Source organism: Scyliorhinus torazame, chromosome 2, assembly GCF_047496885.1.
Source record: "Scyliorhinus torazame isolate Kashiwa2021f chromosome 2, sScyTor2.1, whole genome shotgun sequence".
In the NCBI taxonomy this organism is placed as follows: Eukaryota; Metazoa; Chordata; class Chondrichthyes; order Carcharhiniformes; family Scyliorhinidae; genus Scyliorhinus; species Scyliorhinus torazame.
In genome coordinates, this window is record NC_092708.1 from 377,070,346 (window position 1) to 377,092,710 (window position 22,365).

The 22,365-nt window shown below is 46.9% G+C and overlaps 1 protein-coding gene across 1 annotated transcript in view; it reads left to right on the forward strand.

Annotated features, from left to right (window-relative positions):
- Nucleotides 1–22,365, forward strand: part of LOC140404736 (synapse differentiation-inducing gene protein 1-like) — a 339,786-nt gene that overhangs the window by 146,866 nt on the left and 170,555 nt on the right.

Sequence of the window (22,365 nt, forward strand, 5' to 3'; positions counted from 1 at the left end):
TTTGAAAGGCTTTTTATTCTCAGCGGGCAACATATAATCAAACAGTAGCCGACAGGCAACCATTGCATTTTGCAGGAAATGAAACTATTTGCATATTTATGTATACAAGCTGAGAACTAAAATTGGCTCATTAGGGAACACTTTGAGCTTCAGCCCTTGGATTGTGGTGGAGTGTTTCTCCTCTCTGTCTCCCTCGCTCCCCCCCACCCCCCCCCCACCCAACCCCACCCCCACCCACCCCGGTTCTCTGTCTCTCTCCCCCTCCCCGCCAACATCTCCTGAAATAAAATGAGGCCACGATTCTTTTTTGTTTCTTCTTCTTCAGGATACGCTCCAATATATTCTGTCCAGGTCTCCTATAATATTCCGGGGTTCATTTTGATTCATCATCTGAAAATTTTAAGATGAATCTGGCCATCCGTGTACATGTGAAGATTTGAATACTTGGAACAAACCTCACGTTGTTTCCCAGTGTGACATTATCATAAATGCAAAAACTGCAAGGGTTAATGAAATGTCTGGATCAGCCACTAGAGGGAGCTAGAGTTGCAAGTATATAAGACACTGATGCTAAGCCTTGTGGGGAGAGAAGTGAAGGAGATAGCTAGAGTACGGGCTGAAGGAAAGATAGTGTGAGTGAGAGCAGATCATAGTTAATATAATAGTGCAGAGATTAGTAGGAGATGAGTGTGGATTATCTGTTAATTATCAACTGTGTATTATATAGGAGTGAGAGTTAAATCCAATTACGTTGTGCGAATAAATTTATAGCTTAGTTCAAGTTAAATCTATTTTGTGGTCTTTGTGAATACTACGCCAACCATCCTGAATTTGGCAACACAAAGAACACCACGCCCGGGAGGGTGAAGCCTGAAGACTGAGTGCACTGCTGTGCCAATGTGGTCAGAGTGATCGATCACAATGATGTTAAATATGATCTGCACCTTCATGTCTTATGCTCTGAAATAAATGAAAATAGATCAGTCAGTGTTTTTTTTTAGTAAAAAAGGTAAAAATCAAAACTATTACAAATCAAAATTCAGCTTTGAGGTAACAAGTTAATAAGGGAGAGGAAAACTCTTTGGGAAAGCAATGTGGCAAGAATTTGACTCTAGATTTTTCAGCAAGTTTATCTTAATCAGAAGTGAATGTCACCCAAAGGGAGGAGGATTGTGAAGCATCTTGGAGAGTAGCTCAGGCTACCTCGTCGTCTCATTTGACCTATTATAAATATATGTTTTTGAGCAAAAGGCCATTGCCTCCAGCAAGTTCTTTTATGGAGGAAGAACCCAACAATTCCCAAGATTAACCCACAATTACAGGGTGATGGCAGCAGTGGCTACATACACATAGGAGCAATCAAAAACAACGATAAAAGCCTCAGGTGAAACTCAGCAACTGTGCAGAGCAGCAGGTGATGGAGTTTGAGGCCAACCCAGCAACCACAGCGGGGGATTGCCAAATAATGGGAGAACCCCAGTGACCGGCAAGACAAGCAGAGCGGGAAAAGCAACCTTGTACCAGGCTGAGAAATGGCCACTGCTGTACACCTTCAAAAAATAGCGAGCCCGAGCCAGTATCCTTTCAAAATATAGCGGGCCCCAGACAGGATCCTTTCAAAATATAGCGGGCCCCAGACAGGATCCTTTCAAAATATAGCAGGCCCCAGACAGGATCCTTTCAAAATATAGCAGGCCCCAGACAGGATCCTTTCAAAATATAACGGGCCCCAGACAGGATCCTTTCAAAATATAGCAGGCCCCAGACAGGATCCTTTCAAAATATAGCGGGCCCCAGACAGGATCCTTTCAAAATATAACGGGCCCCAGACAGGATCCTTTCAAAATATAGCGGGCCCCAGACAGGATCCTTTCAAAATATAGCGGGCCCCAGACAGGATCCTTTCAAAATATAGCGGGCCCCAGACAGGATCCTTTCAAAATATAGCGGGCCCCAGACAGGATCCTTTCAAAATATAGCGGGCCACAGACAGGATCCTTTCAAAATATAGCGGGCCCCAGACAGGATCCTTTCAAAATATAGCGGGCCCCAGACTGGATCCTTTCAAAATATAGCGGGCCCCAGACAGGATCCTTTTAAAATATAGCGGGCCCCAGACAGGATCCTTTCAAAATATCGTGGGACCAAACAGGATCCTTTCAAAATGTAGTTTGCCCCAGACAGGATCTATTCAAATATAGCGGGCCCCAGACAGGGTTCTTTCAAAATATAGCAGGTCCCAGACAGGATCCTTTCAAAATATAGTGGTCCACAGACAGGATCCTTTCAAAATATAGCAGGCACCAGACAGGAACCTTTCACAATATTGCAGGCCCCAGACAGGATCCTTTCAAAATATAGTGGGCCACAGACAGGATCCATTCAAAATATAGCAGGCCGCAGACAGGATCCATTCAAAATATAGCAGGCTCCAGACAGGATCCTTTCAAAATATAGCAGGCCCCAGACAGGATCCTCTCAAAATATAGCAGGCCCCAGACAGGATCCTTCAAAATATAGCAGGCCACAGACAGGATCCTTTCAAAATATAGCAGGCCCCAGACAGGAACCTTTCAAAATATAGCGGGCCCCAGACAGGGTCCTTTCACAATATAGCGGGCCACAGACAGGATCCATTCAAAATATAGCAGGTCGCAGACAGGATCCATTCAAAATATAAGCAGGCTCCAGGCAGGATCCTTTCAAAATATAGCAGGCCCCAGACAGGATCCTTTCAAAATATAGCAGGCCCCAGACAGGATCCTTTCAAAATATAGTGGTCCACAGACAGGTTCCTTTCAAACTATAGCGGGCCCCAGACAGGATCCTTTCACCATATAGCAGGCCCCAGACAGGATCCTTTCAAAATATAGTGGGCCACAAACAGGATCCATTCAAAATATAGCAGGCCGCAGACAGGATCCATTCAAAATATAGCAGGCTCCAGGCAGGATCCTTTCAAAATATAGCAGGCCCCAGACTGGATCCTCTCAAAATATAGCAGGCCCCAGACAGGATCCTTCAAAATATAGTAGGCCACAGACAGGATCCTTTCAAAATATAGCAGGCCACAGACAGGATCATTTCAAAATATATCGGGCCCCAGACAGGATCCTTTCACAATATAGCAGGCCGCAGTCAGGATCCTTTCAAACTATAGCAGGCCACAGACAGGATCCATTCAAAACACAGCAGGCCGCAGACAGGATCCATTCAAAATATAGCAGGCTCCAGACAGGATCCTTTCAAAATATAGCAGGCCCCAGACAGGATCCTTTCAAAATATAGCAGGCCCCAGAGAGGATCCTTCAAAATATAGCAGGCCACAGACAGGATCCTTTCAAACTTTTGTGGTCCTCAGCCAGTATCCTTTCGAAATATAGCGGGCCCCAGACAGGATCCTTTCAAAATATAGCAGGCTCTAGACAGGATCCTTTCAAAATATAGCAGGCGCCAGACAGGATCCTTTCAAAATATAGTGGGCCCAAGACAGGATCCTTTCAAAAAAAGAGGGCCCCAGGCAGGATCCTTTCAAAATATAATTTGCCCCAGACAGGATCATTTCAAAATATAGCAGGCCCCAGACAGGATCATTTCAAAATATAGCGGGACCCAGACAGGATCCTTTCAAAATATAGCAGGCCCCGGACAGGATCATTTCAAAATATAGTTTGCCCCAGACAGGATCCTTTCAAAATATAGCAGGCCCCAGACAAGGTCCTTTCAAAATATAGCAGGCCCCGGACAGGATCCTTTCAAAATATGGCAGGCCCCAGACAGGATCCTTTCAAAATATTGTGGGCCCAAACAGGATCCTTTCAAAATATAGCGGGCCCCAGACAGGATCCTTTCAAAATCTAGCGGGCGCCAGACAGGATCCTTTCAAAATATTGTGGGCCCAACCAGGATCCTTTCAAAATATCGTGGGCCCAAACAGGATCCTTTCAAAATATATTTTGCCTCAGACAGGATCCTTTCAAAATATAGCGGGCCCCAGACAGGGTTCTTTCAAAATATAGCGGGCCCAGACAGGATCCTTTCAAAATATGGCAGGCCACAGACAGGATCCATTCAAAATATAGCAGGCCCCAGACAGGATCCATTCAAAATATAGCAAGCCACAGACAGGATCTATTCAAAATATAGCGGGCCCCAGACAGGATCCTTTCAAAATATGGCGGGCCCCAGGCAGGATCCTTTCAAAATATAGTGGGCCCCAGAAATGATCCATTCAAAATATAGCAGGCCACTGACAGGATCCATTCAAAATAAAGCAGGCCCCAGACAGGATCCTTTCAAAATATACTGGGCCCCAGACAGGATCCTTTCAAAATATAGCAGGCCACAGACAGGATCCTTTCAAAATATAGCAGGCCCCAGACAGTATCCATTCAAAATATAGCAGGCCCCAGACAGGATCCATTCAAAATATAGCAAGCCCCAGACAGGATCCTTTTAAAATATAGCAGGCCACTGACAGAATCCATTCAAAATATAGCAGGCCCCAGACAGGATCCTTTCAAAATATAGCGAGCCCCAGACAGGATCCTTTCAAAATATAGTGGGCCCCAGACAGGATCCTTTCAAAATATAGCGGGCCCCAGAAATGATCCATTCAAAATATAGCAGGCCCCAGACAGGATCCATTCAAAATATAGCAAGCCCCAGACAGGATCCTTTTAAAATATAGCAGGCCACTGACAGAATCCATTAAAAATATAGCAGGCCCCAGACAGGAACCTTTTAAAATACAGCAGGATCCAGACAGGCTGCGCAATGGCAAAGTTCATATAATCATAGAATCCCTATCAAGTGCCGAAGGAGGCCATTCGCTCCATCGAGTCTGCACCAACCCTCCGAAAAAGCACCCTAACTATGCTCTCACTCTATCCCTGCAACCCCATAACCCCTCTTGACCTGTACATCCCTGGACACTAAGGGGCAATTTAGCATGGTCAATCAACCTACTCTGCACAATTTTAAACTATGGGAGGAAACCGGAGCTTCTGGAGGAAACCCACGCAGACACGGGGGTAATGTGCAAACTCCACACAAATAGAGACCCAGGTCCCTGGCATTGTGAGGCAGCAGTGTTAACCACTGTGCTACTGTGTCACCTCATGATTGGCGAAGACATTTTACCCAATACTGCAATACCTTAGGTTTTGCAAGCAAACAAAGATCAAGCTTAAAAGCAAATTATCGCTAATGCTGGAATCTGAAACAACAACAGAAAATACTGGACAATCTCAGCATCTGGCAGCATCTGTGGATAGAAAAGGGAGCTAATGTTTCGAATCTGGATGACTCTTTGTCAAAGCTCATCAATATCACGTTTGCATGTTTTGTGCCTTTGGAAACACAGCAGATAGCACTCTGGCCAGATAGGGTTGAACAAGGAGACAGTCACCTACAAGGATGAATTTAACTTATTCTTCAGTGCCCAGCCACCAGACCTTGGTATTGGGCCACCCGCTCAAAATGGATATCCCTCACAATCCCTGCCATACATAAATCTGCATAGCAAGGGATAGTGAATCGCCTCTGGATTCCCGTTCCCAGCTCAGCCCAATGTCTCTAATTATCTACTCCTCAGAAATCATAACAGAATCCCATTAGGCCTCCCCTTGTAAACGTAAGCATGACTTGGGAAAAATGATGATCTCACTTTTACGATATCTTAATTGCACCTTTGCAGCCACAAAGTCTGACTGTCTTTTAAACCAAGATTTAAAAAAAATATTACTACAGCAGCTAAAAAACACTCTAACCCAGACTTTAAAACCATTACTGCACCAGATATGTGTAATACAATATATATACCAATTTCTTACATTCATCACATGATACACATTTGTGAAGCACATTGGAGCTAGCTGTTGTCGAGGGTATAAGCATAAGACATGATTCTTTCCGTGAGATGAAGTTCATTCAGCTCTAAAACGTACCATTCAGTCAAATAGAGTCACAATATTAGACTCTCTAACATCAAAAGATCATTACTCTGTCTGAGACCTGAAGACACAGCACATTGAGCACTATAAATTTAAACCGCAGTATCCTCCAAAGAAAACAAAAATGAATGAATGCGGTGTCAACATTTTGATTCCCTATTTGCAGGTGTACGCACACTTGGGAATACAAAATTGACTGCGATGCTGATTGAAGCTCGGCAATTTAAACCTGCTGCTATTCACGAGTATGAGAATCAGAAGTGAGATGGTAAAAAAGATGGGATTGCAGTTGGTGGAAGAAAAATGAACAGAATAGAATATCTCAACTCTCTTCATAATTTAAATGATACCTAGCATTTACCAATGTGAAGCAAACAGACCCTCTTTCATTTTATGGTGATGTGAATAGAAGGACATGTGTCTCACTCCAGCCTTTGAGTGCCAAAATCAGGGCTGGTATTCTAATGCATTACTGAGGGAGTGCTGCACTGTCAGAGATGCCACTTTCCGTGCGAGGTATTAAACCAAGGCCCTGTCTACTCTGGTGGTTGTAAAAGATCCCACAATGCTATTTTGAAGAACACCAGGAAAATTTTCTCTGGCGCCCTCGTTAATGTCGATCCCAATCAATATCCCCAAAACACACCCCCATGCCGAAGTAGCCGCGCCGTCGTGAACGCCGTCGAGGTTCACAACGGCGTGAAATGGCCCCCATCCCGACCGATTCAGGCCCTGACAATGGGCCAGGATTGGGGGCGCGTCATCTACACGTGCCAGGCCTTGTCACCTGCGTAAAAGTGGCGCCGCATAGTTGACGCGGCCGGCGCCGCATAACGGACGTCATCCGCGCATGCGTGGGTTGGCCGGCGCCAACCCGCGCATGCGTGGTTGCCGTCCTCTCTAAGTCCGCCCCGCAAGAAGATGGCGGACGGAACTTGCGGGTCCGCGGAAGGAAGGAGGTCCTCCTTCAGAGAGGACGGCCCGACAATCAGTGGGCACCGATCGCGGGCCACCCCACATCTGAGGTACCCCCCCCGGTGCAGGATCCTCCCTCGCCCCCCCCGCAGGCCGCCCCCCCCCACCCCCAGCGTTCACGCACCGCCCACGACTGCAGCGACCAGGTGTGGACGGCGCCGGGGGGAACCCGCCGCTTTGGCCTGGCCGCTCGGCCCATCCGGGCCTCAGAATAGCGGGGGTGCCGGAGAATCGCCATTTTCGGTGTCTCCGGCGATTCTCCGGCCTGCGAAACTCGACCGGGCCGTTCCCGCCGCTTGGGAGAATCGCAGGAGGGCGTCGGACCAGCGTCCCGGGAAATTTTGGCGGCCCTGGCGATTCTCCCAACCGGCGTGGGAGTGGAGAATCGCGCCCATTATCTGGTCACTATCACATTGCTGTTTGTGGACACTTTCTGCGAGTAAATTGGCTGCTGCACTTCCTAAATCACAACAGTGAGTGCACTTCAAAAGAAAAATGCTTTGAGGACATCCTGCGATAATGAAAGACGCAATATAAATCTTTCTTCCCCATCCTTCGCATTACAATGAGTTGAAGAGCCTATGTGCATATTTTGAACTTGTAGAAATTCCGGTTTTGTAATTCAACGGGGTTTCTGCCGCTGACCCAGTTCCTGAACCAGTGATGGATACCTGGTTGATTGTTCTTGTTTTGCTTTTAAGAGGCTAATCCTCCATCCATCAAGGCAAATGGGGGCAAGGTGGTGAAACTCTTACATGGGCTCAATCTGGACCCATGATAGCTATAGAGCACTTGGAATCAATTGAGTGAGGTACAGACTTTTAGAATGGGGTTGATGGGCGTCTCTTTATCACTCCAGTCAAACAAGAGAATGACTGCTCAAAGAGAATTGTTTAATACGATAATTCTTTTTAAAAAATCGTTTTTATAATTATCTCATGAGACGCGGGAGTCACTGGCAATGCCAGGATTTATTTCTAACTCTCATGGAGAACTTGGTGGTGAGTGGCTGCTTTGCTACGGTCTGTGTGAAGATACGCCACCACGCTGTACAAAGGGAACTCCAGGATTTTGACCCAACACTGATGAAGGAGCAGTGATATTTTACAGTGGTGTGTGACGTGGGAGTGGAACTTGGGATGTTCCTGTGTGCGCTTGTCCTTCTCGAAGATAGAGGTCGCAGATTGTTGAAGCAGTCTTACATTGCACCCTGTAGATGTATGCGCTGGAGCCATATTGGGCCTGTAATGGAGGGAGGGAAATTTGTAGGTGGTAGATGAGGTGCCAATCAAGCTGACCTCTTGATAAGAGGCACATGATATCAGTTTATAAATGATGTCCTGTCTGCCTAAACTTATCATGCTATGCTTATGTCCTTGCTCTACAAGCTCTATAAGCACCTTAGTTGCGTATCATTTTGGGTAGGGGGGGGCCTAGTAGTATTGTCACTGGAATAGTATTCTGAAGACTGAGGGTAATGCTCTGGGGACCCGCGTTCAAATCCCACCATGGCAGATGGTGAAATTTGAATTCCATAATGTAATTTAGGGAACAAAATCTGCTATCCTTACCTGGTCTGGCCTACATGTGACTCCATGCCCAAGTTGATTCTTAAATGCCCTCTGAAATGGCCTAGCAAATCCCTCAGTTCAAGGGCAATTATGGATGGCAAAAAATCATAGAGTCCTTACAGTGCAGAAGGAGGCCATTCAGCCCATCGAGTCGGCACTGACCCTCTGAAAGAGCTCCCAACCTAGGCCCATAATCCCACCTAACCGTTGGACACGAGGGGACAATTTAGCATGGCCAATCCACCTGACATACATATCTGTGGACAGTGGGAGGAAATCGGAAGCACCCGGAGGAAACCCACGCAGTCACGGGGAGAATGTGCAGACTCAGCGCAGACAGTCACCCGAGGCCGGAACTGAACCTGGGTAGCTGGCGCCCATATCCCATAAATTAATTTATTTAAAAATTCTCCTCTGTTCATATTTCTGCCAAGTTCCTCACGCTATCTTGATCAATTGTGCATCTTAAGTGGCCCCTAATTTTTTAAATATTTTATCACAAATTCAAATTAAAGTAAAATATGAAAATATAAACAGTGAAGGACTTTGCAATGGAGACTAAGTTATCTTTATGCTCCGAAGCTCCTTTACCTCAGAAATGCCCTCTGATGTTGAGAACTAGTGTGCGATACCATAGCAGCTCAGCAGGTTTTACCATTAGATTTGAATGAAGAAATGTCGTGTTCACATCGTTCTGGAAGTAGATTTGCCCAAAATATGTAAAGGTTTGCCACCTCACTATATTCAGGACTTTGTGGGCTGGACCTGATTAATATTCTCCAGGTATACCACTACATTCAGTGCTGCTGAACCTGATCAATAGAAATGAAATAATACAGCAGTTAAAGTTACATCAATCATCAGAGTCACCTTTACGATTTCCTGTGCAAGAAAGCATCCCTATGAATGGTATGGATTTACCCTTCACGCAATGGATTAATCTTCAGCTTTGTCAAGCATATCACTGCACATTTTCTCTATTTATGATGATGCCTCAAGCACAATTTTTCAGCCTTTTCTTTGTAATTCTGTAGCAACCCCCCGCCCCCCCAAGCTAGCCAGACCCCCTGTGTAAGCTGTGCCATCCCTCCCCCAAACGGCCTTGGTCAAAATATTCGCTTCACAATGACGGCCCGAACCATTAACCTTTTCGTCAGATTTCTCATCGCCTGTCCCCTGGAACTTTGCAGAGAGACCTGAAGAAATTATGGTAATAGCAACATCATTCTATAAGCCAACTGATAAATATCAAGCAGAAATCTTCGAAACGTTAGTGTGTTTGTACAAACGTGTATGGGTGCTTCAAAATTCCAGTGGGGCCTACGCTTCATTGATCCGTGTCAATAGGCCCAAGACTGTTGCCAATGCCAAGAAAACGAATCAGCATTTAACTGCAACGACACGAAATGGAGTGATTCCAGGTCGCAAGCGTGTCCATTGGGGAGGGGGCTACGGTCATCGATCCCAAGATACGTAGGGGACAGTGAGGGTGCACTCCCTTAATTGGCATGGAGATGGGTTTCGTGGCCAAGAGGGCAGGAATGGAGGTGGTGCAGTTCATGTGTGGGCCTGATTTCAACAGACCATAATCTTCATTACTGTGGCCGCTGGAGGAAATTCTATTGAGGGGAATCTGGAATGTCTCAGGACAGCTGGAGGCCTGGCCACCTTCCTTGTACTCAGGCGGACCCCAATTGTGTTTGCCAGATTTCCCCACCCCCTCCCCCTGCTCTGATGCCCCTGTAATGCCAGGGGGGTGACGATCCATCCCCGCACTGTCGGTGTACTTACTGCTCACTCTCTATGCCACCTGCCCTCAGCCGCTGGCACCTGTTTCCCAATGGTCGGGACTCCTTTGTGTCGGCCTCTCTTTCATGCGGACCTGCCACTTCCCTGGTGCGCATGACCAGCCCCCTGCTCTGTACCGGCCTCCATTCAGCTACTCTTCCCCACAGGCAGTGCATGCAGCTTCCGCACCCCAAGAAAATTTCAACATGGCCCTTAACGAGTTCTCAAACAGCTCTTTAAAAATGTCAATTGGCATTGATGAAACTTGCCAGCGCCCTGACCGTGGTGGGAAACAGGCATGCTAATTGGCACCAGTACTTTAGGCCTCCACCCCCTCCATTCACATTTCCAGAGGAATGCAAGAATTCAACCCAATGCCTTTTGACCTGATAAACTCATCCATCGTAATAAGATCTTTGTTAATTTGAAGCATTGGGCGCCCATGATAGAATCATAGAATCATAAAATCCCTACAGCGCATAAGGAGGCCACTCGGCCCATTGAGTCTACACCGACCCTCTGAGTGAGCACCCCACCCCTGCCCACTCTTCCCTATCCCTGTAACATACAGCTTGCACATCTTTGGACACTAAGGGGCAATTTATCATGGCCCATCCACCTAATGTGCACATCTTTGGACCGTGGGAGGAAACCGGAGCGCCCGGAGGAAACCCACGCACACACGGGGAGAACGTGCAGACTCCGCACAGACAGTGACCCAAGCTGTGAATAGAAACCTGGGACCCTGGCACCGTGGGACAGCAGTGCTAACCACTGTGCCACCATGCCGCCCTGCTAAATGAGGAGGTTATCCTCCGGCACTTTATTTGGATCTTTCAGGCCTGCATGTCTATACCATGGATGAGATTGCAAGCAGGTAACATCGCACCTAAATTGGCCTTTAAGGAGTGCAAGAGACTGCGATGTTAATTAATACTGAAGCGTGTGCCCTCCTCTCACCACATCATCACAATTGACCTGACAGCTTATAGGAGATTGCACGCCTAACTGCAAATTACACAGCCCAACAGATCGGGGACTTGCATGAAAGGACATAAGTAAGAGCTTGTATTTCTGTAATGCCTTTAACAACTCGAGGATGTTCAGGGTCTTTTAACAGATCAAATAATTTTGAAGTGCAGTCACAGTAGGAAATGGAACATTGTTATAACCCGAACGGGTCCCATGGGCTAGGGATAATCCACTACCCTGTAGAGCTTGCAGAACCTGAGCTCCCCCGATAAGGGGGTGGGGGACGCTTCACACAGTTCATGCGCCTTGGTATAAATAAAGTCAGCCAATTAGGCACCGACTAGAAAAGACCCCATCGGGAACTACTGGAGCTGTATATAATAGTTAACATGTTGAATAAAGTAAGTTCTGTTTTTCTCTACAACTCAGTGCGGACTCCTTTTCTTGCCCCTTACAAAAAGCAGTCAATTTGCAAACAGCAAGCTCGCACTAAACAGCAACAAAATTACCCAATCATTTGTTCTGTTTTAGGTATTGGTAGGAGGACGGACTTCCTCTGCTCTTCGAATAGAGTCTCTCATGCCCACCAGACGTTACCATCTCATCCAAAAGAACGGCAGCACAGACGTGCCGCACTTGTTACCAATGAGGCATGGCTAACACACAACCAAGGCCGTTAGACTTTAAAGGCCCGGATTTTCATCCAACTGATAAAGGTAGTGGAGAAAATCCCCGGCTTCATGCACCCACGTGGGGAGAAAGTGCCCGCAAAGATAGGGGGTGGGATTCCCCATTCCTGAGGCTTAAGAATTTGTGGACTTCCACAACAGCAAGGCTGGCGCCAAACCTGGATCGATGCAGCAAATGTGGAGGGGCCACGTGGAACACAATCGATTCCAATGAGAAATGGTGCGGGATTCACCGGGTCCGAGATTGACACTCGGGAGGCTGACAAGCTGCAGCCGCAAACACATTACAATCCCGACACACAGCATCCCAGCCAACAAGATGGTACTGGTTGTGCTGGAGTGCGCTTACAGCTGATGGGTCAGCTGGGGCCAGAGGGTACCTAGGGGGGGGGTGGCCTGGGCGACCACCTATATGACCCGTGGTCCGAGGTTCACAGTGGGCTGACAACGGCGTGGCTACCTTGTCGGCTGCGGCAATGGTGTTCCATGCCCGTCCACCCCGCCCCCACAGCCCACCACCTGGCCACTCCTCGCTCCTTCCCCCAGTGCTGGCAGAAGCTCCCCGGCGAGTGACACAACTCTCAGCAAACTATGGCGATGTTGGACACTTTCCCCATCCCCTCTCTCTCCCTCAGCAGTCACCACACCGGTTTCCTGACTTCTAAAAGCATAAGTAAACCGTGCCGCCAGGAACTCGGTCCAACGGAGGTGGGGAATCGCAGAGACCCCGGAGACTAGCGGGTCAGGCCCACTAATGATATGCAAACGGTGTTTACTGTACGTGCGTTCCAGACCGCATTGACGTCGCTGTCAAGGTGACGGAGAATTGCGATTTGGCGTCAAATCTACACCCGCCGCGGTTTTAGCGTGGGAACCTATTCCCCACCCAATCGCATTCCGCAATTTTGGCGTCAGCCAGCAGAGAATCCCGCCCAGGGTCTCCACCGCTGGGGTGGGGAACGGGTGCAGGCTATAATCAGAGAGCGGTCGGAGGCATCCACGGGGGCTTCCATGCGCCGGGGGGGGGGGGGGGGGGGGGTGCGGGGGGGGGGGGGGGGGTGGCTGTTAGAAATGCCTGTATCAGAGCTCTGGGACTTCAACCCTGGGCACCCCACGGCCCTCCCACACACACACTCGCAATGGCCCCCCATTCCTCATTTGCCAAGCTATGGCCGCTTAACAAAAAGTGTTTAAAATTAGTCAGAATTTACAGTACATCAGCTTTTTGTTAACGTCCACATTGTGGGGGAAGAACGCTGTTGGACATTCTCTGATAGATTGTCAGTTGGTGCAGGGAGCAGAGGCAGCATTGTGGGGGGAGGGGGGGGGGGCGGGGGGTTGAAATGACACTTGGTGCCAACAGGCCAAAATATGGGGCCAAAATGGAAAGCAGCCAGTTTAGAAAAGCTCGAGCTGAGCATGCACTGGGATGTAATGGCAGGCTCCAACACCCCTGCTTTACTTGATTCAATGCTTCTTGAATCAGGCAGACTGTGCAGCCTCCGTTACCCTTTGTCTATTTCAGATGTTAACTTCGGAGGGTTTTGTCATCTGGATCCGAAAACACTTGTGTGACAAAGAACAGAATAACTTTAGTTCAGCAGTCCCGAGGTCAAGGCCCTGGATTAGGAGCTCAGAATTCATGAATTCAAACATTGCCGTGGTCAGGGAGCTTTGCTAATGAACTGCAGTCAGCACGGTTAACAGTGACGCTGTCTGTGACTGTCATTGCCGAAGTGGTAGCTTCAACCCCTCTCATCCGTAAAGGAGTAAATCCTGCCACGTCGTCTCTTCAGCTTTATCAATAAATAATCGGCGGTCGATTACAGACGCTGCTTACTTTAAACCAGATCGATTTCATTCTTGCATGGGCGTCTTCTCCCTCGTAAAGTTGGCCATCTCTAGAAAATGGATGCAAATCAAGCAACAAGAGCGTAAATGTGAAGAGTCAGACAAACAACTCTTCACGTTCAGCAATGCTGCCTTTGAATCACCGATAAAATTGATCTCTTGGCCTGGATGTTCGCCCGGGGGTTGGGAGAGATTCCCGGCTCCCCGAACCTAATTTTTAAAAAGCGTCTGCTGATGTTGTGGTGCACCTCCAGGATATGGTCACAGGAGACTCAGGTAGAGGTCGCGATTGTTTATCCAGCAAGAACGGAGAGTGCCTTCTTCCAATTCCAATTCTCTTCTCGCATCCCGTGGTGCACTCAGGCAGACTTTGTTTTACCTGTTTCTGCAGCTAGTTATCCCCAGAACAGGTCGCTAGTCTGTCACCAGGAGCTTATAGTTGAGGGACGCCACTCCACATCAAACATGGCTGACGAGGAGTCTCTCCCACTCTTACCGCCAGCCATTGGCCGTGCTTGGAAGGAATTGCAGGTTGACATACAACCTGTTTGGCCGGGTTACGAACACACCTTCCTTCCCAACAAGTCCTGAGGTGGTACTCGAACCTGGAGCTTCTATCACAGAGGCAGGGGCATTACCCACTATGCCAAACAACCGCTGAGCACTGTCTTAGAACCCCCTAACAGCACTATGCCAAATCACAAATGTTCACATATATACATTAATGGTCATATACACAGAAACATTGTTTAAATTCTAATCTTGTCTACATATCGGTTTATGTTAAACAGGTGTCTGCAGTTCCAGGTACATAATACACCCAAGCAGATCCCGTTATTGTAATGATATGTATATAGTCAGGTTAGTGAAGGGTTAATTATTACATCTCTGTATAGTTCAAACACTAGAGGGCACCACCACTTCTCTGTATATAAATCAGACCTCAGGGAATTCTGGGTAGTTAGTGAAGAAGGAAGCATAAGAACAACACAATGAGAAGATTAGATCACATAGAGTTAACACGAGGTTAGATCATAGTATAGTTAGTGACTATTTAGATTATTGAGCGCTGCTAGACAGATTCAATATTACGTTTTATTAACTGTAGCTCAGTAGAGTGTGCAAACTTCATTTAATTAATAGTCATACAATAAATCAGTTTTGTTTCAAACTAATGATTGGAGCATTCTTTGTCAACAACACATCGGATCATTCTGGAAGAAAAGACAAAGAACACAACATTACCAAGGGTAATAAAACATGGTACCAAGTGACTGCTGAAACTAGTTAAATGGTTTTGTAAGGATTTAGTCAGAAAAACTAATATGCAACTCAAATTTCGAAGCACCGACCTGTTACTGCGGGACATCGAAGAATCCAGGACAGATGGAGAAAGCTCACGCACCACGACAACACCGGATCACCGGGTAAACTTGATGTCAACTGGCGAGTGAAACTGAACCTCATCTGTGAAGAAACCAAGAAGGATTCAATGCTTCAAACAGTCATAGACCATATCAACAATGGTTGGCCAAAAGGGCATTGTTCCAAGTTCAGGAATATACAAGCAGAACTAACAGCTGTGAATGGATTGTTACTTCGACTTGATCAGATAGTAATACCTTTGTCTCGCCGACCCATGATTCTGAATCAGATACATGAAGGTCACCTTGGCATTGAAATGTGCAAGAGAAGAGCAAGATAAGCTGTGTATTGGCCAGATATCAACCGAGACATCACTGATATAATTCCTGGATATGAAGCATGTCAAAAATTTCAACCTGCACAATGCAAAGAAAAACGTCAACAGCCTGCATTGGATACATCTCCATAGTCGAAAGTAGGAATTGATTTGTTTCACTGCAATGGTTGGGATTATGTGTTAATCATAGAATACTTTTCGAATTATCCGGAAGTCAAGTTGTCTGATCTCACTTCCAGATCTGTTATGAAAGCTACGAAAGAAATTTTTGCCAGACATGGTATTCCAAACACTGTAATGTTTGACAACGGACCGTGCTTTGATAGTCATGAATGGGCTGAATTCTCCAGAGAATACAACTTCGCTCACATCACTTCAAGTCCGCACTATCCTCAAAGGAGTTCATATCATGAAACAACTTTTTTACAAAGCTTTTGAATCACACGCAGACATGAATCTTGCGTTACTCAACTACAGGGCAACTCCACTTGCCGCGGGTTTATCACCAGCGCAATTGTTGATGAACAGGGCGTTAAGGAATACTCTACCGTCCATGACACTCCCTGATCCAGATCACCTACCCTTAATAAAAAATATGCAACATCAATGAGATAAACAACAACTGTGCAACCACACTGGAAACACTGCTTCCACGCGACAATGTCAGGATCAAAAGCCTGATGGAGGTTGGTCTGCCCCTGCAAAAGTTATTCGTCAAGCAGCATCACGCTCATGTGTCATTCAAACAGATGAAGGATCAATTGTTTGACGTAATCGATGAGCACTTCTGAAACTCAAACAGCATAACATCCTTCCAGCTCTACAACTCCGTGAAAGTATTTTCAATGATATAATGACATCGTCCAAAGTTCGTGAAGATTCACAGAGGACATTAAAAACTTCTGAGTTTCCTCCTCGTGGTTTAAGAAAGTCAACCAGGAGAAGAAGGAAGCTGGACAGACTCAATTTGTGAATTGGACCTGTTGAACTTTTTTGTTATTGATTTTTCACTAAATGTCAAATTCATATACATATCATGTATTGTAATAATATTATATATATTTTTTCCTTTGTAAATGGAAAAGAAATGTTAAAAAGGGGGAATGTAATGATATGTATATAGGTACGCCAGTGAAAAGTTAATTATTACATCTCTCTGTGATTCAAACACTAGAGGGCACCACCACTTCTCTGTACATAAATCAGACCCCAGGGAATTCTGGGTAGTTCATGAAGGAGAAAGCATGAGAACAGCACGAGGAGAAGATTAGATTAGATAGAGTTAACACGAGGTTAGATCATAGTATAATTAGTGACTATTTAGATTATTGAGCACTGCTAGACAGATTCAATATTACTTTATTATTAACTGTAGCTCAGTAGAGTGTGCGAACTTCATTCAATTAATAGTTATACAATAAATCAGTTTTTTGTTTTTCGATCTAATGATTGGTGGATTCTTTGTCAACAACACATCGGACCATTCTGGAAGAAAAGACAAAGAACACAACATATTACCACCAAGGGTAATATGACAGTTATCTCCTCCTAGCTGGATACTATTTGTCTTCTCCTTCTCCTACCCAGAGGCTATATTTAACCTGTTTCGTCTGAACTCCTGCCCCTCTAACAGTAGAGTTCTTATTGGAGAGCTCTGCTGATATAAGTCCTTGAGGGCATACAAGGTTCGTCTGGCAACTATTGCTGCTGGTTTGGGCCCTTAGCGCGTGTAATGTTCATCTGAATCCTAACCGTTGGAATGTGCTTGATGATACTGGCTGCGTAAGCAGAAATGTTCGCTTGAATACCCTTTTCACTCATTTATTTTATTTCCCTAAAACTGGACAACATATTTTCAGTACAGGAAGTGCAGACTATATTTGACGTTGAGATGGGCAACCCTGGAAGTAGGAGGGTATTGGGGGTGGAGGTAGACTGGGCAGATATCTTGCTTCCGGGTCCCAGCACCGTATCCCAAAAACAGAATAAAATACAAAAGCCCTCAAGCCACCCCTCTCCCCCGCCACACCCACACGCACACACAATCCTCATGGCTACCCGTGCCAACTCATGCTACCTCAGGCCCCTGTACCGACCCCCATTTTTCTTCACCCTCTATGCCAATCTATCCTCCTCTAGCCACTGCCAAGGCCCTTCATAGCACCTATACCAATCTAGTGCCAACTCATGCTGAACCATACACCCCCCTCATCCACCACCCTTTGCCCTTACACCTGTTATGCCAACTCACCATGGGAAGACTTCAGGACCCATGTGATGATGAAATAAATTCAAGTTTAACTTTATTGCACACTTGTAATTGGAAAAACAACTCTCATTCACGAAAACTCATTTATTACATTTACGTTCCTTCGACTACATAAAATCTTGTCACAAAAATGTGTTAAGTGCATTATCAGTTACAAAACAAGTATTGGAATTCATAATCCCATTTCAAAGAGCCTTGAACCACTTATAGCTGTCGATTAAACTATGCAATGGCAGGTACCCTGCTGTGATAATGGATGGTTATGAAATTAGTCATGCAGCAATGGAAATCCTCAGGCTTATGTCAACAGAGTAAAATAGCAAGCAACATTTTTTTTAACCCCCAGGATGTTTTTCAAAGATTTAAAGGGCAGGACTTTTAAAAGTCTTGACAGTTTCACAGCTTCCTTTCACAGGTCCATTTGACAGTTGATTTTGACAGATCCAATTAGCTTTATGACTTTAATACACTTTTTATGCTCGTTCATGCCTACATTTGGCAATTCCAATGGGCATATTACCTCCCTCCAAGTGTGTCCTGGGACCAGATTTAAATGGGTACCTTATCCCTCCAAAGGATTACCCTGAATATTCAAGAAATGCACAAAGTTCAGACCTGCTCTTAACAGGTCAACTCTGCACACTTTGGCTTTTACCATTCTGAGATACAGAAATCACCGGAGACAGCAGATGATTTGAATGACCAGCTGCTTTTGTGAACCATGCATATGCGATTGGCTGGAAAAAAAAATGGGAAGCGCTGTGTTCGGGGGTGGGACTTAATGGTTTTCGGCCACTTCTGCCATTTTCAACACAGCAAAGAGGCTATCCAGAGCAGTGAAAAACCGGGCCTTTCATTATCAGGATGATGCTGGATATGAGAGGGTTAAATTATGAGGACGGGTTGTGTAAAGTTAAGTCGCCATAGTCCCACATGACCATAGGCCGCTTTCCCCTTTGAGGGGGAGAGCTGACTGGTGGTAATTGAACCTGAGGATCACCTTGCAAAGGGCAAGGTTGAGAAGGCAGGGCCTCAGCCACCACAGAAATTGAACCCACACTGTTGGCCTTGTTCTGTGTTACAAACCAGCTAATTGAGCTAAACCGGTTGTGTAAGCATCCCTTTGAGTAAGGAAGGTTGCAAGATGTTCAAAACAATTAAAGAACCTGGCACTCGAGCTAGAGAGAAATTATTTCCCCTTGCGGAACAGTCCAGAAGGGCGCATAAACTTTAAAATTGGAGCTAGACCATCCAGGGGTGATGTCAAGAAGCATTTCTTCATGTAAAGGGTAGCGGAAATTTGGAACCTTCTCCCCAAAAGACAGTTAAGGCTGGAGTTCAATTGGAAAATTTCAAAACCCAAATTGATATTTGGTGACTAAGGGTATTCAGGAGGATTCAGGTAAATGGAGTTAAGATACAGATTAACCATGTTAATGTTGAAACAGGCTTGAGGACCTAAATGGCCTACCACTATCACTGTTTATTATCGGTCGTGAATACCTTGACACCCAAGATGACTGCCAGAGTGGGAAATGCAATGCTGATGAGGGTGAGATTCTGAGGAGAGACACATATTTATTACATCAATTTCCTGAGACTTGCGTGCCTTTTTGTAAGAGTGTTTCTGTGAGTTGACATCAAGGAGAGATGTTTGCAGGGTTAATGCGTTTGCAGAAATAGATGTACTTTGGCTAATCATTTCAACTTACCTACAAGACATGACAGCAGAAGCATTCGCAAACTGCTACCGTGGGCTGTACACTTCCGAACCCCCGGAGGATGCCTTGGAGATTAAGCAGTTCCTCAACAGATTGGACATGCCGGTTGTGGGGGAAGATGAGAGGCGGGGCCTGGAAGCACCACTAGAACTGGGGGAAGTCATGGAGAATATCAACCCCAGGCGGGGAAGGCGCCGGGACCAGATGGATTCCCGGTGGACTTCTACAAAACATTTGCGTCAGCACTGGCCCCGCATCTGCGGGAGATGTTTGTAGACTTGCTAGTAAGGGGCTCCCTGCCACCAACACTAGTCCAAACATCAATATGGCTGATGCACAAAAAGGATAAAGCCCCGACGGAGTGCGGGTCCTACAGGCCCATCTCACTCCTTAATGCAGGTGCAAAACTCCTGGTGAAGCCCTGGTGAGGCGGCCGGGGAGTTGCGTGCCGGAGGTAGTCGCGGAAGACCAGACAGGCTTTGTCAAGGGCAGGCAACTAGCAGAGAACATCAGGCGTCTGCTGAACATGATAATTTAGAGTACCCAATTATTGTTTTCCAATTATGGGGCAATTTAGTGTGGCCAATCCACCTACCCTGCACATCTTTGGTTTGTGGGGGCGAAACCCACGCAGACACGGGGAGAATGTGCAAACTCCACACGGACAGTGACCCAGAGCCGGGATTGAACCTGGGACCTCGGCATCGTGAGGCAGCAGTGCTAACCCACTGCACCACCGTGCTGCCCTTGCTGAACGTGATACTGACCTTATCCGGGGAGAGGCCACCAGAAGTGATCATCTCCATGGATGCAGAGAAGGCCTTCGACAGGGACGAATGGAAGTACCTCATAGAGGTACTGGAACAGTTTGGGTTTGGGCCAGGATTCACCTCCTGGGTGAAACTGCTGTAAACCGCTCCTATGGCGAGCGAACGGACAAGTGCCACCAGCTCTGGATACGTCCGGCTGCACAGAGGCATGAGGCAGGGATGCCCATTGTCTCCGCTGCTGATTACCAGGAAGTTGAGCCACTGGCGATCGCCCTCAGCACGGTGAAGGGGTGGACATGTATCCAAAGGGGAGACAGAAAGCGTAGAGTCTCACTCTATGTGGATGACCTGCTCCTCTACACCTTGAACCCCGGTCCAGCACGGTAGCATGGTGGTTAGCACAATTGCTTCACAGCTCCAGGGTCCCAGGTTCGATTCCCGGCTTGGGTCACTGTTTGTGCGGAGTCTGCACGTTCTCCCCGTGTGTGCGTGGGTTTCCTCCGGGTGCTCCGGTTTCCTCCCACAGTCCAAAGATGTGCAGGTTAGGTGGATTGGCCATGCTAAATTGTCCCTTAGTGTCCAAAGTTGCCCTTAGTGTTGGGTGGGGTTACTGGGTTATGGGGATAGGGTGGAGGTGTTGACCTTGGGTAGGGTGCTCTTTCCAAGAGCCGGTGCAGACTCGATGGGCCAAACGGCCTCCTTCTGCTCTGTAAATTCTATGATAATCTATGAGCATGGAAGTGAGTTCAGAGCCTTCTCAGGCTACAAGCTTAACCTGAGTAAGAATGAAATCTTCCCTCTGAACTCGCAGAGGGGAGGGGGGGGGGGGGGTGTGGGGCTGGTGGGGGACGACACAGAGCTGGAGTGAATGCTGTTTAAATTGACCCAGACCAAATTCCGCTATCTGGGGAGGGGTCCAAATAGCCTGCGACTGGACAAGGATCTATAAAAGGAACCTGACAAGTCTGGTGGAGGAAGTTACAAAGGACCTCCAGAGGTGGGACACACTCCCACTCTCCCTCTCAGGGAGGATACAGATGATCAAAATGAACATGCTGCCCAGGGTCCTCTGCATGTTCAGATAATAATAATCTTTTATTGTCACAAGTATGAAGTTACTGTGAAAAGCCCCTTGTCACCACATTCCGGTGCCTGTTCGGGTAAGCTCGTACGGCAATTGAACCCGCGCTTGTTCTGCCTCACAAACCAGTTGTTTAGCCACTGAGCTAAATCCCTCCCGATCTACATCCCCAAGGCCTTTTTCAACACAGTCGACAAGCTAATGATGGCATTTTTGTGTGTGCGTGGAAGGGTGGGGGGTGGGAGGGTAGGGGGACGCATGGGAGGGGTGGGGGAGTGCCCAGGATCCAAAAGCAGGTCCTGCAAAGGAGGATAAATGTGGGAGGCCACTGCAGATGGAGTACCGGGATGGGTCAAGGAACCGGGAGCAGAGTGAGTGAGGTTGGAGGAGAGATCCTGCACAGGGACACCCTTCCGAGCTCCAGCCACAACTGTGCTCCCATCACATGTGTGTCGGGGGGGGGGGGGAGGCAAACAAAAAGGAACGCGAGTACGAGCAGGAGTGACAAAGCTGCAAGGGACCAGTCTGATGGCAAGCTACAGCCCAAACCAAATTGTATACGAATGCCTGTTATTATGTCCCCTGGCCGTGTTGGGGAATATAAATTATGTATGCTGGTTAAAGGGGGCGGGGGGGGGGGGCACATGGACCGTTGTTGTTATGAAGATGCTCGCTTGTAAATATATGTGTTCGCTTTGCGTGTTTTTTTTGTGGTAATGTATAATTTATCATTTGTTGGATATAAAATATGAAAACTCAATCAAAAACATTTCCCCCCAAAAATACATGAGAGCAGAGCCAATAGGGGGCACTGTTGTCCATGTCATCCATGACGTTCCATGAACCAAGAAAAGGCCATTTAAGCCCATCCTTCTAAAGAAGACCCTTGGTTGAACAGGTTAAATTGGAGTGGGGGAGTCTCGGGTAACCGTGGAGGAGAGTGTCTCCTGTCACTCTCTTTGGTTCTTGCTGGCCTGCCTGACCACACCCCAGCTGGGAACCTGAGCAGGCAATTCATTCGC